At 38.7% G+C, this 15,544-nt stretch overlaps 1 pseudogene; it reads right to left on the bottom strand.

Annotated features, from left to right (window-relative positions):
- Positions 1-12,957: 12,957 nt before the first annotated feature.
- LOC141921630 (kinesin-like protein KIF11-A) lies at positions 12,958-15,477 on the bottom strand (annotated as a pseudogene).
- Positions 15,478-15,544: the final 67 nt, after the last annotated feature.

The raw sequence follows: 15,544 nt of genomic DNA, 5'->3' as shown, positions 1-15,544 counted from the left end.
CTGACCAAGATGACTGAAGTACGCTGGGTGACCCATCTATCCAAGATGACTAAGACATCTTCTTTCCAGTGTAGCAAAAAAGGGATGCACATTGGAAATCCCTGCTTTCTATAGTGTTTGTTATTTGATGATCTGAAATTTTAGTTACATTCTGCATGTCAAATAACAGGATTTCTGAGTGTAGCTTGGAAATATGTATTCTTAGTCTGATTTGTATGATTTGTTCTTAAATTATATCTAATATTTTTTATCACCAAAAAAATGAGTGATCCTGAGGTCTTATGTGGGCACAGTGTGTATTAAAGACACAAGGAGGGAAAGAGGAACTTTTATTTTTAACCTATGATTATACCAGAGAGCTGGACAAACTATAGACCAAAGCAGGATGTGAAGGAACTAAGTTGTTCAACTCAGGTCTGATTAGATCTGGGCTGATTTTGCCCTAAGAAGGCCTATGCTTCCTTACCCATTAAAAGGTTTCTCTAAAGAAGCTGCTTTAAGTGACAAGAGTTCCATTTCAGTTTGTTTGGGAAGTTTTTTTACCTTTATCAGTTATTTTGAAATTTTCCAGTTTAAATCATGTCATGCTGAAATCTCTTTCATGTCTGACTGAATGCTTCCCTAAAACAGGGAAGAAGGAATCCAATCAATCCTTCTGTACTGGGAGCCTCAATTTAAGATAGTGACCCACTTCCACCTGCATATTTAAGCATACTATTTCCTATTTATTCCAACACCATCATCCATAATGCTAAAAGCAACATACAAAAATGGAATCCCTCTATTTATTGCTCCTAACAGGGATTTATCAAACAAATCTTTGAAGACAATTCTCAGTATGATGTGTAATTACGGCAGGTTCACCCGCCCAATGAAAATAGGGCTTCCTGGCTGCTGAAGTGTAGCAGCTCCTGATTGCCTTGCTCTCAGGGCTTCATGGTAGTTGGGGCCTTTGGCCAATGGGAGCCGCTACTGACTACAGGCCAGATTCAGCCTGGGTATAAATGGAGTCCCCTGGGGAGCCATTTTGAGCTCGTCCCCTGGAGCAGCACGCTGTGGTCACGGACTCTCCCCTTGGGTCGGGACACCGCCCAGGGAAACTCCTCGAGGTGCCTTGGGTCGGGATGCTGCCCTGAGCAGGTCCTCGAGGTTGAAAGTCCTACTTTTTAGTTGAGTGATAGAGCGTTTTGGGTTGTTTTTGAACCCTAAGGAGCTATGCTTTATTATGCGTTTTGGATTGTTGTTAAACCCTAGGGAGTTGTTCTGTTCTCCTCTCACAGACATTTGAACCTGTAATTTGTAGATGGCTAGTTAATTGTGTTGACAATAAATTTTTAATTTTTGGTGGTTCGTTGTTTATTTGAGAGCTTCCGTAACAGTAATCTAGTCTTCACTAAAGCTCTGCTTTAATCTTCAAATTTGGAAACATTGGTGGCAAATAGGAAATTAGCTTAATGCATCTGTATGTGAGCAAGAGTCAACATAATAATCTCACTTCAACTCTTTGAGGAAGTTTCATTCTTACACAGCAAATATAAGACACACTGGTTTTGTGACATAAGGCTGCATGTGCTACCATATTTTTCTTTCTGAATTCCCCACCCTTCCCCAAACCCAAATAGCCTACCAATTATTAACTTGAAATTAGACCATAGATAAAAGTTTGTGAGCATCCTTTTCTTCCTCTAATTTCTTTTTTATACTATGTTAACATGTTTCTTTGCTGCATTTACTCTGTATCAATCAATATTTTTTTCTAAGTTTGTTTTATACGTATAAAGATCTACTGTGAAAGTAACAAGTGAAAACCAAGGATATGTAACAGTCTTAAACTATAAGCAGATTAAAAGAAAAAAAAGTCAACACAAACCAGAGTGATACCCTGTTGAGACAAATGCCTCTTAGTTTTTGCTGAAAGATTGCTGTTTAAAATCACCAACTTATTTATCTTCAGTGAAAGTTACTTACGTGTTCTTTTTGTGGAAAGCCAGCAATTATTTTAGAATCTGGCATATCACTGAAAGCTTAGTAACAACATGGTCTAGGCAGAGAAGGGTCTATTCCCAGCTGTGTCACTGACCTTCTCTCAAACCATGGAAAAAGTCTGTTTTATTTACCTACAGGAAGCCAAATGTGTGCAGAACAGGAAAGCCAAAATAACGTCAGTGAACACTTTTAAAACCATTATATATATCTATCAGTTAGATGAGTCTTAAGAAGCTGGAGAATTTACAGAGCAGTTTAATAGCTCAGTGGCTTAATCAGTGTTATGCTGGGTAAGTAGCATTTGAGTCCCTGTCCTATATCTGTATTTTTCCAGATCTACAGTAGCTAAAAATCTGCCTGGCACACACGAAGGATGTTTTGCAAAGCTTCAAGGAATACCATACTGAGATTACACATCTTTCCTGGATGAGTCCACAAGCCATTTCTACCAATTTTGAGTCCTCTCCCTTCCAAGAAGCAAATGCATCTACACTAATGGTAGAAGAGGCTTCTGTTAGGGGAAGCTACCGGACTGCAGAGCAAATAAAATGTGACCATTGGATTACAACCTACAATCTTTAAGTAAAAGCCTTGAAGTAGAGCAGAACATATAACATTGTATTACCAAAAGATAAACTACAGAGCATGATTTCAGAAATACATCATATTAATTTAGCATTTAGTCCAAGAAACAAATGACAAACCATCATCTGACTTTTCTAAGATATTCAGTCACCAGTAGAGCTACAATAGTCAAGTCTTGCTGGTTCAAACACAAAGTTTTCTTAAACTTGTGATTGCATTCATTTTTTTTCCATATTTTAAATAGTAACTGTTTAGAGATTGACCTTACAATATATAAAACATATAAAGTCCCATTGACTTCAGTAACATTTATACAGAACAGGATAAATAGGAGTGAAAATAATAGGAAAGAATCCAAGGCTCTAGGCAAAAATCTACATTTGAAATGGATCAAAAATTCTCAGGCTTAGGATGTGGTCCAGTGAGGGTCAGGAAGGAAATTCCTGAGGGAAGATTTTCATAACTATCTACTACATGGGGTTTGTTTGTTTATTCTACATCTTACTCTGAAAAATTTTGTGGAAGCCATTATTAGAGACACTGTTTTAGACAACATGTATTCATATTGCTGGTCAGGGGAAAGCAGACTTATTTTCTACTTGCTTCATTTATCGTAGAAGATGATTTTTTAAAATTTGATTTAAGAATAAAACAGTATGGTTTATTGAAACACATTGCAGAAAAATGCCTGTTGTAACAGGAGTAATGTCCACTACAAAGGATTTGGTCTACACCTAATGCAGTAGTTCCCATTAATGTATGTAAAGAATGTCTCGGGTTAGATTAGTTCACAGAGGAGGATATAGTTAAGACAAATAATCCTGTATTGGTTTAGTTAATTTTGCATTATTCCTAAATTGTATACTTTATGTACAGTAATACAGAAATTAGGTACATGCTTAATACAGGTCTTCTGAGTCTTTTCATTTTCATTTGTATGTGTCACCATTTACCTGAGAGCTCATATATACAAATTGCGTTGCATTAGAGAAACAAGAAGAGGTTTCAATGATACTGACATGTGACTACCAGTATTAAAGTTCAACTGGAAATCATTACTGAAGTTAGAGAGCCCTTTTGTGTGTCTCTTCTTTCCACAGCATCAGAAATCTGGGGGCAGCATGTGGGACACAGATGAATTTTGAACAATCACATTTACTAATTATATAGAGAGAACCAGTGTCTAAATATGAAAGTGTCAGGTTTCTCTGGGGGCTACTAAAATAGACCATTAAAGAGGTCTCAAAATATTTAAAGAAGTACTATCTCTATGTACTAAAAGTTCATTTTTGGATTGTATAATAAGGGCATGATGAAGCTTCAAAGCTCCAGCGTTATAACGCAGATTTACTGAGACTCCTTGAAGACAGAGTTCTTGCTTTATGTAAGATGTCTTTGGGATCAAGATGAAGCTACCACACTTTCCTATATATGTAACATAATGCAAAAACAGTGTTCTCAAGCATCAGTTCAAGAACTCTATAGGGATTAACACACTTTTTTGCTTGAAAATTAATGTTGAAAATGGTCAAGATTTCTTTAGTTAATAAATATGTTTTTCTAATATGGATTAAGGAAATTAATTCTCCAAAGAAGTCTATAATGATGAGTGATAACAAATGATAAATTTCACATGCACAAAACTGCTAGAACCTGTTTCCAGTAAGTTACTGCCAAAACCCCCTCTGAGCACTTTTCTGTGGGACCAGGCCTCAGCATACAACAGCTACCTGAGATGAGGTTCTCTGCTGTACTCATAAGTAGCAGTATTCTCAGCCTTTGGATGACGGACACTTTAAATAACTCCATACACTGAGTTACTGCAGAGGAAATGTCTGTTGATGGCCTGTCTGAATTATGACTGCCGAGCTTCTCTTGCCAGAAGTACTGCCAGACTGTCTTCAACAGTTTGTGACATGGGCCAGCTTCACCCTGGTGTAAAATCTCTTACAAGACTGTAGAAAGGATCCCCGCAGGGGATCTCTCTTTGCAGCATGGGGAAATTCACCTCTCACCCCACCAAGAACTGAGATTTTTAGATTTCTGCAAGCTGCTCCTGCACTGTTTTACCCTTTGCTCAGTTGTCAGAGGGAGCATGAGAAGTTATTTGTTGTTCTTTAATACCTTAATCTGTTTGGAAAATGTGGGCAATCTTGTAATGGTTAATTGCTATGATGATGTGGTGATTTCTTCTTTTTCATACACCTCTGTGGATGTACCATACTCCATCTTTGAGCAAGGGGCAGAGAAACAAAACTACAGCCTGTTCACACAGGAGACAGAAGAACATCAATCTTAGAATCTGTTCTCTCTCTCTCTTCCAGTGCTGAAATGTGGCATATCAGCGATCTCCACTAGCAGACTGCAGCATACTCTGCATGGGTATTCTCATAAAATTAACTTTTTACATTTCAGACTGTTGCAGATACCAGTAAGAAAGGAAAATATATTTTTCTTTATAATGAATGGATGATGTTGACCATTGCCTTTTTTTTCCTATTGATTCACATGTATTTCGGGCTCTTCCATCATTTTCTAATACAGGTTAGAAAATGGAGTGGAAAGTAACACTGCAATTTTTAAAACAGTAGTAACAACTTTTGCTAAAACTAAATCTTTTTCTTCAGATGTGTTTTGTCTTTCTGAGGCATAAATGAATGAGGTGCTTTTTTTGTAGTGCAGTGTATAAATTGAAAATAGAGAGTAAAAGACTATAGTAAGCAAATGTATAATTAAAAGCTATTATGACAAACTATGAAAGTGTGTTTCATGTTTCCTAATAATAGTTAAAACTCTGAATGATTTAAAAGTGAATACTTTTTACAATTTAGCATTTTATCAATAAATTACTTGTGTTTGCCAGAGAGGATCATACTTATGTTTTCTTTATGGCTCCCGTAGACTGGCAGTTGAATGGCAACAATATTTGTTTTAATGCTAGAGTTTTAGCCAGTGTTTCTGATTTTACAGGTTGTTTCCACTGAGAGAACCAGATGATGGCTTCAGCGACTTTTCAGAAGGAATCTTGCTCATTTGAGTCCTGTTCCTTTCAAGCAATACGCATAAAACCTCTTTTTTTTCTAAACACAGCAGGAAGCAGGAGATAGTTTCCATGCTCAGAATTTCAGGCCCCCAACAGACAACATTCATGTACACGCACACATACACACACACAATCATATGCTTTTGTTGCTTTTATGGACAGGAGGGTCTGTTGTCATCTATAGCCCCTGCTGTCACAAGCCAAATGTTTCATTTAATAACTTCCATAATCTGTCTCCCTCCCTGCTGCTTTTTTGTCTCTTCCTCTCAGACGTACAGAGCTACCCCCCAGACAACTCCCAACCCTCCTGGCTTCAGACCAGATTGTTAGCTTCCACTCCAGGCTTGTCATTCTGGTGAATGATTTGAGCAATGACTTCTGTGGTTTCAGATTAAAAACAACAAAAAAAGGGTATCTGAGTGTAGCTGGAATGCAAGTAGGTTATCACTCCTACCAACCTTAAATAGGATTTAGACTTTTTCATAAATCAGAGGTACATCTCCTGAAAGTCAGATACAGTCTGCCTTTTAGTGTCTCTTACGCTGTTATGACTTGCTATTTATCTGAGCAGACAATGTGCACAAAGTGCCTGGTTCCCAGAGTGGAATCCATCATCCTGAAATTACCTTCAAGTATCTTTGTGTGCTTAACAGGAGCGATTTAAGGCTGCAATCTAATAGTGCATTGTCTCTAAAGGAGAGTCTTTTTTCTGCTAGTAGCCATCCCTCACCCCCCTTGCAAGAAGGGCTCCTCTGACTGCCTGGTAAGGCAGCTCACTGCCTGCGTAGAAAACCATTCACTATTTATTTTTTAATCAAAGTTTTCTATCTAAAAATACAAAGCATCTTAAAAATTAGTTATATATACTACCAAATAAAATTAGTCAAGGAGCATTCTTTGGCCCTCAGGTCAGTTAGAACATGAAGTCCACATCAATATGTATAAATCTTTATTATCTGTTTTTGTCCATAGTGTTTTATACTGTCCCACAGCTGACAGTTACTGCAGTCACATTCAGATGATATTAGTAACCTGTGTAAGCACTCCTCTGTTTCAGTACAAGTTTGGCCTGGTTAGCCTAAAAACTGCTGCAGATATAACAGCGTAGCTATATGCTGTGATACTATCCTTGCCATTTATCAGTACTCAGCAAAATGAAGTGTGCCGATAAAGTAGGGTTTTTTTTGCCTCAGGTATAATTGCAATTTCAGTACCATTTTTTTTGTAACAGCTATGCTAAATGATTATAATTGGTTTCTTTTGCAATCCCAACCAAGATATCCATGTCAGCAAAAGATTTTGAATTTAAATGAGGATGTCTGCATCCTAGTCAGGTCACATTTTCAATTCTTATTTAATAACATAAAGGCATGAGCCTTAAAAAGCAGAATCACAAGAGTACAAGCTATATTTTCCACTTTGGGTTACTCAAAAGCCATACTGGTGTTCTACTTCTTAGACACTTAGGTGGCTCTGTTAGTACAGTCTTTGTAATTTCTGTCTATTCAGTTTTACAGAACCCTAGAGGTATGAGGGTACTTTTATACATTTTTTACATGGTGACAAATGCAGACACAGCTGTTAAAGACCAAGAACCATCTATAACAAAGGGTTTAGGGGCCTAAATGGGACTTAGGGGGAATGTCCTAGAAGTCCAGAATGGTAACTCTGAAAGCCACCACTCAACTGTTGCTTAATATTTCTCTTTTTTTTTCAGATACCGCTTGTTTAAGAGGGTAAGCAGCGTAGCACATATGTCAGCCTCAAGTACAATCATAATCCAGAAAGTGGCTGAGGGCTTTCAAGACTTTAGTATATAGGGTAGGGATATTATATCTCCTAATCTGTCAATAAAGAGAGGGGAACTTCTAACTGATGTACAGAGGGTCTTCCTCTTACTGACTATATGAAGTGTCCACATTAAACAGACTGAACAATCTCTTATATCCTAGCTTCAGGGTCTAAAACTGCCTTGCTCTAGTGTGCAGCATGCATCAGAAATGCCATATTCCTCTTTCTTACATCTAGGTGATTGTTCTTCATCATGCCCTTGTCATTCATCTTTTATGTACCAACTTACTGGGATTTCCACATCCTCTGATCCCTCTAAAATAAGTCCTGTTTAGGTCTTTCAGATATGGTCTTAGAGGGCATATCTAGAGCCTGAATCCTAAAAAATTTATTTATTCCCTCTCCTGAAGAGCAGGTCCTGAACTGGGGATCTTAAGTAAAGGAAGTGTGCTAGCTCCAAAAAAGGAAAATATTTCCTATAAGCTCTTGCAGTCAGTGTTTTCTTTTGCAAAACTCTAGGCTGATCTTATGCAACCTAGATGAGTAGTGGAAGGACTATTTCTCCAAAAACTTGCCCGCTCTTCTTGACTATGTTAGACTAGCTGATACAAAATACTACTTTTCCATATGTCATTATTCAGGATATTCATTAGGACTGCTCTAATTCTGAGGTTTAAGTGCCATGCGTACAGGTGTCTTTGTCCAAAATGAGCTCAACAGACTTAATGTGAACTCCATATAAACGTTAACTGTTAATCTGTGAATTCATCAAATATTCCATTCAGTGTTTGGTTTGTTGGGTTTTGTGTTGTTTTTTTTTTTTTTCTTATAGCATCTCTTTGATTTTTTTGTAGTGATGAAAAGAGATATATTGTGTTCTGGACTAGTGTACCTGTTAAAAATCCTTGTATTACAGAAGTTCAACTCCAAATACATAACTATTCCCACACATACTGGATGGACTAACATTTAGTATACCTAAATCTCATCTCAAGATAAGGCAAGTCTTGTGCCACATGGAGTAAGCAGTCTGTGTAGTATTTGGTGAACAGAGCACTGTTTCTTGTCTTTCATCATGATCCAGATAGCAGAAGGTATTACAGACCACCATACATGCAGCCTAACCAGTCCAACAAATTGTTGAGGAAGCAATCATGGACCCTTCAGAGAACTGTGCCTGAATCACTCATTTGTGGGGCAACTATGCAGAGATGTGGCTTTTGCAGTATTCAGATACTTCCATGGCTAGGTAATGTCAAGAATGGAAAATGACAAAATATATGTACTGGCAAACTTCGACAAAAGGATATATCTTACACCCAGTATGCTCCTTATCCCTACTAGCATTTTCATGACATCCAAAATAAGCAAATTCACATACATGTGGAACTTGCATTCACCTATCACCGGTTAGTTGACTGATTAAAGATTACATCCTCTTAGAACAGATTTTTGCTAGCAAACTAGATAATCCAGATTTCTACTGTTCCTTAACTAGAGTTAAGTGTTGGAAAGTCCACCCGTGGGGGCTCAGTCACACTGTGTTAGGTGAATCTTTCATCTGACCTAGTACAGCCATCTTTCTGCCACCAGTATGACTATGAAAGCTCTTCCTCCACTGATTTAACAGCACCAGTCATACACATGAAAATAGCAGGCTTTCAGAATCTAAGGTTTCCATATTGCACAAGTACTGCTGTGAGTGGATTCATACTCATCTATTCATTGACTGTGTTAACCAGAGTGTCTTCTGTTTCCCGTACACAAAAACTGTCAAGGTGCAGGGGTCTCAAGTTCAGACACTGAAGTGCTGGAATAAGCTGAGACCTTGTATCACTGGTATCTACAGAACATCATTATTTTGGGAATCTACCTAGCTCTTCCTGCCACAGTTTATGAATTCATGCTCTGACAACATGAAGCCATACAGGGCCTTCAATAAAATGCTCTAAAAAACAAAGAGAACTGTTAGAACACACACTGAGAAGGCTCAGAGGCTGGTAGCATTTGCAGAAACAACTTAAAACTTAGTAAACCCAAAACTGTAAGTGCAGAGTGCAGCAGCCTACAATAACTGATGTCTGTAAGTGCTTTTGCATGGCAGAAGAGTGGATCTCCTTGATCAGTTATGGAATCAACTATTCTCAAGGTGGTGACTGGAAAGTGAATAGTCCCAGGCTGAGGAAGACTAAGGACAATGTGCTACACATGCTCATATTTCTGTCACATGCTGTGTTTCTAATGCGTACCTGCTAGCTCTTCTTATTCTGCTTGTCTTCAGATGTTGTTCTAACTTATAGGGCTTTATGATTATAGAATTAAAAATCATTTTTTTAAAACTCTGCAAGGAAGGAATTGCTGGTGTGCAGAGTAATTTTGTTCTTAATGAGCATTCCAGAGTGTGGCAAATTTTCTGCTGAATTAGATATTCAGCTTCAGGTTGGATGCCATTTCAGGCTCCAGAGCTTGCCTGCAGTAAGGTCCTTTGTGTAGTTACTGCTTCTTTCCTCATGAGAGGGGACCAGCAGCAAGTGGCTCAAACAAAAGTCTATGTTACTCATCATTCAGGCTTTTGAAGGCAGCACAGTGAGGTCAGTGCTGCCAGCTTTAATCGTGGAGGGGATATCAGAAAGTCCTTTGGTTCTGCAGACAGGCTAAGCTCAGTAAGTTACTTATATGAGCTCTCCCTCTGTTTCTGACACCTGCATCCTCCCTCTTATTCTTATCAGGGAGAAGATTGGTTGTCTAATTATCCCAGAATTAAAAGTGCAGCAAACATTCAGTCATACTTTCAGATCTTTGCTATCTCCATGCTACTTTCTATTATAGGAAATATCTGAATGTAAGAAAAAGGTGAAGGAAGAGTAATTTGAAGAGGCTGTGGTTCCTTAGGAACACTGGTTTTGAAAACAAAGGCATGCAAAGTGCTCTACACTGAGGCCTATGCTTTTGTTAGCAGAGTGACAGTGCCAAGGCTTGCACCAGGATCAATAAAACATTATATATACAAGCTCATCTATCACAGCGGAAAAAGCACTGCGGGAGTGCATGTCTCTCTCCCTCTTCCTGACCATTTCCCCCATGGCTCTACCCCTGCTCTTCCTTTGCCAGACATACCATGATCTCTTTCACTTTGTTGTGGAACTTCTCATACATCAAAGCCTCCAGCCCCTCTTGCAGCAGCCACATGCTAAATGGAGCAACTACATTTTCAGCGTACTGGCAGTAAAATATGCTTGCTTGATGTTAGAAATACACCTCCTACTTCACAGAAATAAAAGCTGTGGATTGTCGCATCTAACGTGCCAGACTATTTTGATTTCAACAGTCAGAAGTGGAGAATGATTTTGTTTAAAGCAGCCTCATGCTGAGCCATGCTCAACTGTTCTTTGGGAGTAGAGGGGATCTAGAAAAGGGAGATAGAGTAGTACAAAAATTAACTTTCAGTGGCCTGCAATTTACCTGCTGAGCGTACTATACGGATTGCTTAGAGAATTTTTTTTCTTAGCTTCTTGTCTAAGCCCCACTTCCTTTTTTCCTTTCTGTAAATGTTAAGGGCCACATCCAGAGCTGTATTCAGAACAACACGCATAGCAGAGGACGCATTGCAAGTTTCGAAACAGGACCTTACGCACCCTGCTATACCCATCAGGAAGCTTCCTTCCTCCCGCAGGGAAAGTCACCTCATCTGACTAAACCTGGTCCAAATGAAAGAACCAGGTCACAGCAGTAACCTAGACGACTCCAATGTTACAGCTAACACTGCTATTTATATATCTACTACTGAGAAGGGAATAATTACTCCCTTACCTTTTTCAATTTTGTTTTGCCCATTGGGCTTCTTTTAAGCAGGTGCTGTCATGCAATTGGTGTTTGTAAGCTCCACCAATAAGCAGAAAACCTGAGGCACTTATGAGTTTTCCTCTAGGTCCACTTGCAAGGTTAGAGAATGGGATTGCAGGTATTATTTTTTCTTCCTTTTTTAAATGTTGGACCTTTCTTCTGTTTGTTTGCTTTAGATGCTTGTGGTACTGCCATGTAGTCTGGAAAATGCTCAGCTGAGCAAGCTGCTCAGAACTTAGTGTGGTGTTTGAAATTTTTATGGTTTTAATCAAAATAGTGGTGCTTGGTATACTTTCAAATGTAACTATGATTTTTATGTGTTTATCTGGCTAATTTTCAGAATGTTGAGATAACGTGCACCAGTACAGCAGATTTACATTCAGCTTTGCAAATCAGGAAAGAGCACTGTAAGAGTTGTAAAGAGCCTCTGAGAACAGAAGGTTTACAGAATCATTGACTGCACACAAACAGAGATTGGTATAACTTGTGTTTATGCGGGAAATTCACCATAAATCACCATAAGATTCAGAATCTTGCAAATCCACGCTAGGACCTGAACTGAAGAAGTTTTTGGTGTGGATAGCTGAGTGATACATGATCCTGGCACAGTAGTGACTGGTTATAATTTCAGATGTTATCCAAAACCTAGAAGGAAAAAACACTTCCTAGCGTAGCTGGAACCACTAGGCACCATAGTGTTCATAGAGGTTCTGGTGACAGGAATTCTGAGTTTACTGTTCCTTTATGGTGTCAGAAGGAGTAACATAAAATTCTGTATCTATGTTTGAAAACAGTCTCAGTTTTAAGTTCAACCCAGCTGTACCCTGAGGCTGAAACATGACCATGTTTTGGCAGCAGGGAAGACTGCCATATGTTGCAGTGATAAAGGAATTACACTGATGCCAATCTCTAAAGTCAGGCTTATAAAAAATACCTAAGGGAGTATATTTGTAGCAATATAAGCTTTTTAATATATATATGTATATATAATAAAGGAGCCTGACAAGTCTGTATTTAAGGATAATTTTTCTGTCTCTAACAGTCACACACTTTGTAAATGCTGCAAGCCACAATTCACTATTGTTCTTGAGAGAAGTTGTATATAATACATAAATCCATTGCATTTCCCTGTTCAACAGAATTGCTTGCTGTCTAGCTCCCATCTTCCAACAGCTGTAGGACAATTCCATTCTTTGAATAAGTTCTTACTTATTGACTGGCTTTTAGTAAGCACATACTGGAAATCGATAAGAAGATTCTTTTTTTATCAGTCATTCAGTCAGGCCTCTAAATGAGAGCACGGATATGGAGACCCTGAACGTGGCTGGCAGCAACATGACATAATCTTTCTTCTTTTAAGGTCAGTATAGGCTGTTGGTTTGTAGCTCTCATGGGTGACTTCCAATGCTTTTAAAATCATCAATTGGTTTGTTTCAGTGCCAGCATTATGTCAAGGATCATTGAACACAAAAGACTATTTGTATTTTTGATATGCATATAATAAAATCTGTTGTAGGATCTCTTCATGCAATGTGGTAGTTCCAAACCACATCTACTGCAACTTAATGCAGAACAAAATATCCAATAGAAAATACTGATCTCAATCATAAACCTTCTGTTTTCTATTGTATACACTGAAGCTGCTGTTTCTCATTGCTGAAAAAGGACTGCTACCGATCCATAAAGACGACTGTCTGAGCAGTTTTAAATTATCTCCATTTACCAGTGCCCTGAGACACATTTGTGAGATTGCTGAGAAGTTGCTGAGAACAGACAATGGATTCCACCAGCATCTTCTTGTTTTCACCATTTATGTCCTTGACCTCTTGAAAGAAATTATCCAGAGATGCAATAAATTTGTTTTGAAGCAGATTTACTGCTGACTAGGTCCATAGTTTCCAGGTAAACATTTTGTTGCCCAGCAGTGATGGTAGTCTTCAAACTTCTGGTTTTTGACAGTATACCAGCCATGTTCTTCTGTATCTCCTGCGACAACAGGTCCAGCTGGCTTTGCAGCGAGGACACTAATTCATCTGCACTCTTTGTATATAAAAACTTTTCCATTTCCACTTCTTCTCTTAAATTCTCACAGTATTTTGAAGCTGAGAAAAAACACTGTTTCTTCCTGTAGTTTTTTCAGAGTGAGACAGAGATCTCCTATGAAGATATTATTTTCTTTATTATGGCCCTCCGTCTCATCAGCCACAGCAGAAAATTTCTTCTTGTTATTCTGAAACTGACAGCTTAGTTCCAGGACAATTTCCACCATTGGTGTCAAGATATTTAATGCTCTTCCTAATCCACATATATGCTCCTCAGTCAGCCTCAACAGCTCAGCTTTACTAGCAAATGGCAGAGTCCTACTTTATAGTATTTTTTCAGACATATAAGAAAGCTCAATGGTCAGCAATTTTTAACAGAGGCAAAAGACACTGATACAACTTACGCAAATACATTAGCTGCTAAACAACTGGTAGATAGGCTACCTGTAAAATATGCATAAGATGTTAACATCTGTTGCTGCTTCAAACTGTTCTCACTAACTGAATCTTGTATTTTATTGAACAGAACATTAATTTCTCCTGTAAGTGTATTTGGACAGTAGCATTGTTTTGATCAACAGCCTTCTTATGAACCAGTTTTGCATAGATACATCCTTTGTATTAACAGTACTAACCAAATGGCCAGCTGTGCCATGAGGTTTTTCTTTGGTGTCTTCCAAAACTGAAACCATATATTCTTTCTCAGCCAGAGGAACCTCGGTTTCTTGCAGGTATGTCTGTGCTTCTGTCAGTTCCTTCCCCTTGATTTGCAGATCTGTTTTCATTGTTAAAGTTCGCTTTTATTAATTGTGAATGGTTTAGTGATTGTTTTAACAACTTCTTCCATGGCACTGATTATGTCAATATACCAGGCAACTTACTCTTCCTGAACTATCAGCTTTCCTTAAGGGCTTCATGAATTTATAATGAAAATATAGATTCCATTTCACTCTTGTGCAGCAGTGAGGTCCCCTTTTAGATGCTAAATCTCTTCAGTATCTACCTTAATAATAGCTCCTTTTGGCTGCTGCTGGTTAACTTCAGGTTTCATTACGTTCTTTGCTCTGTCAGTATACTCTAGTGTACTCAATGTTTCCTCAGGATTTATAGATGTGGGAGAAACTGTGGCAATTACTGATTTTTTTTGTGGTTCTCCAAGAGGGTCTTGAAGGATTCTGTTAAGATTCTCTGTGTCTCCTTCCGCAAGAGCAGTAATAATTTTCACCAGTCAGAACAAACTAGCTGGTATTTCCAGCTTCACTAGCTCTTTTATCAACTGCCCCAAACTGAAATGTTTTCACATCCTGCAAGATCAGCCAAGTTTATCTTCCTAGTTTTAACAAGCTCTTGTCCATTTGCTCTGGTTTCTCTCATATGGATGGTAGCTGAAAACACAGAGTAGGATCAACTGGAACATGCATTTATGTAAATAGCTGCAGTAGTTCTTTTTGCTGCACCTCTTTCCAAGGTTTGGTAGGCTTTATTTTTGTTGTGTACAGGTATTCCTTCCAAGCTTTTCACATTCACACCTGTCTTGTTTATGGGATCATCAAACATCTGCAGTCTTTCTCTAGCACTGGGAATAGGATTCAGAAGATCAAAAAGCTCTTCATTATAGATTTCCAGAAGAGAAAATCTGACAAAAAAAAAATCAATATCAATCTCTGTGAGTTTTTCTAATATTCGATGTATTGTACCTGGTAGCAAATCCTCTTCCCAAGCACGTTCTTCATTGGGGCTCCCCTTAAATTGTGAAGGTCTTTCCAATACCAGTTTTGCCATCAATGATCACGGTACCCATAATAACTTCATCCAAAATGTGACAACACTCCTGTACATATCAGCTGTCCGTGACTCCTCCAGTGCAGGCTCTAACTTCTTTTCTTGCTTGATTACGGTCTACAAAAGCGTAGGCACTTGCTTTGCCTCCTGAGGCACTAAAAGGCCTGGACCACACCACCACCTAGATGTTCATGCCCTTCACGTTCGAGTAGCACTTCCCTGGAAGTGCAAGGAAGCCATGCTGGGTCTCAGGGCCAATCTGCCAGGGAAAGAGGCAAAGCATGGACTGTCCCGTAATGCTTTTGCAGCCCCTTGAGCTCCAGCCAACTGCCTGCTGCTCACATTCTGCTCACCTCTGACACCAGCACTGCGTCTCCTGCAACTCCACACTCCAGTTCCTGCCATGTTTCTAGTTACAGTGGCTCAGAAGTGTGTGAGTATAGGGAGATTCTGCTCATCACTTACTTTGTCA

Source organism: Strix aluco, chromosome 3 (genome assembly GCF_031877795.1).
Source record: "Strix aluco isolate bStrAlu1 chromosome 3, bStrAlu1.hap1, whole genome shotgun sequence".
Lineage (NCBI taxonomy): Eukaryota > Metazoa > Chordata > Aves > Strigiformes > Strigidae > Strix > Strix aluco.
Note: the sequence above shows the minus strand (reverse complement) of the source record. Positions and strands in the feature narration are given on the sequence as shown.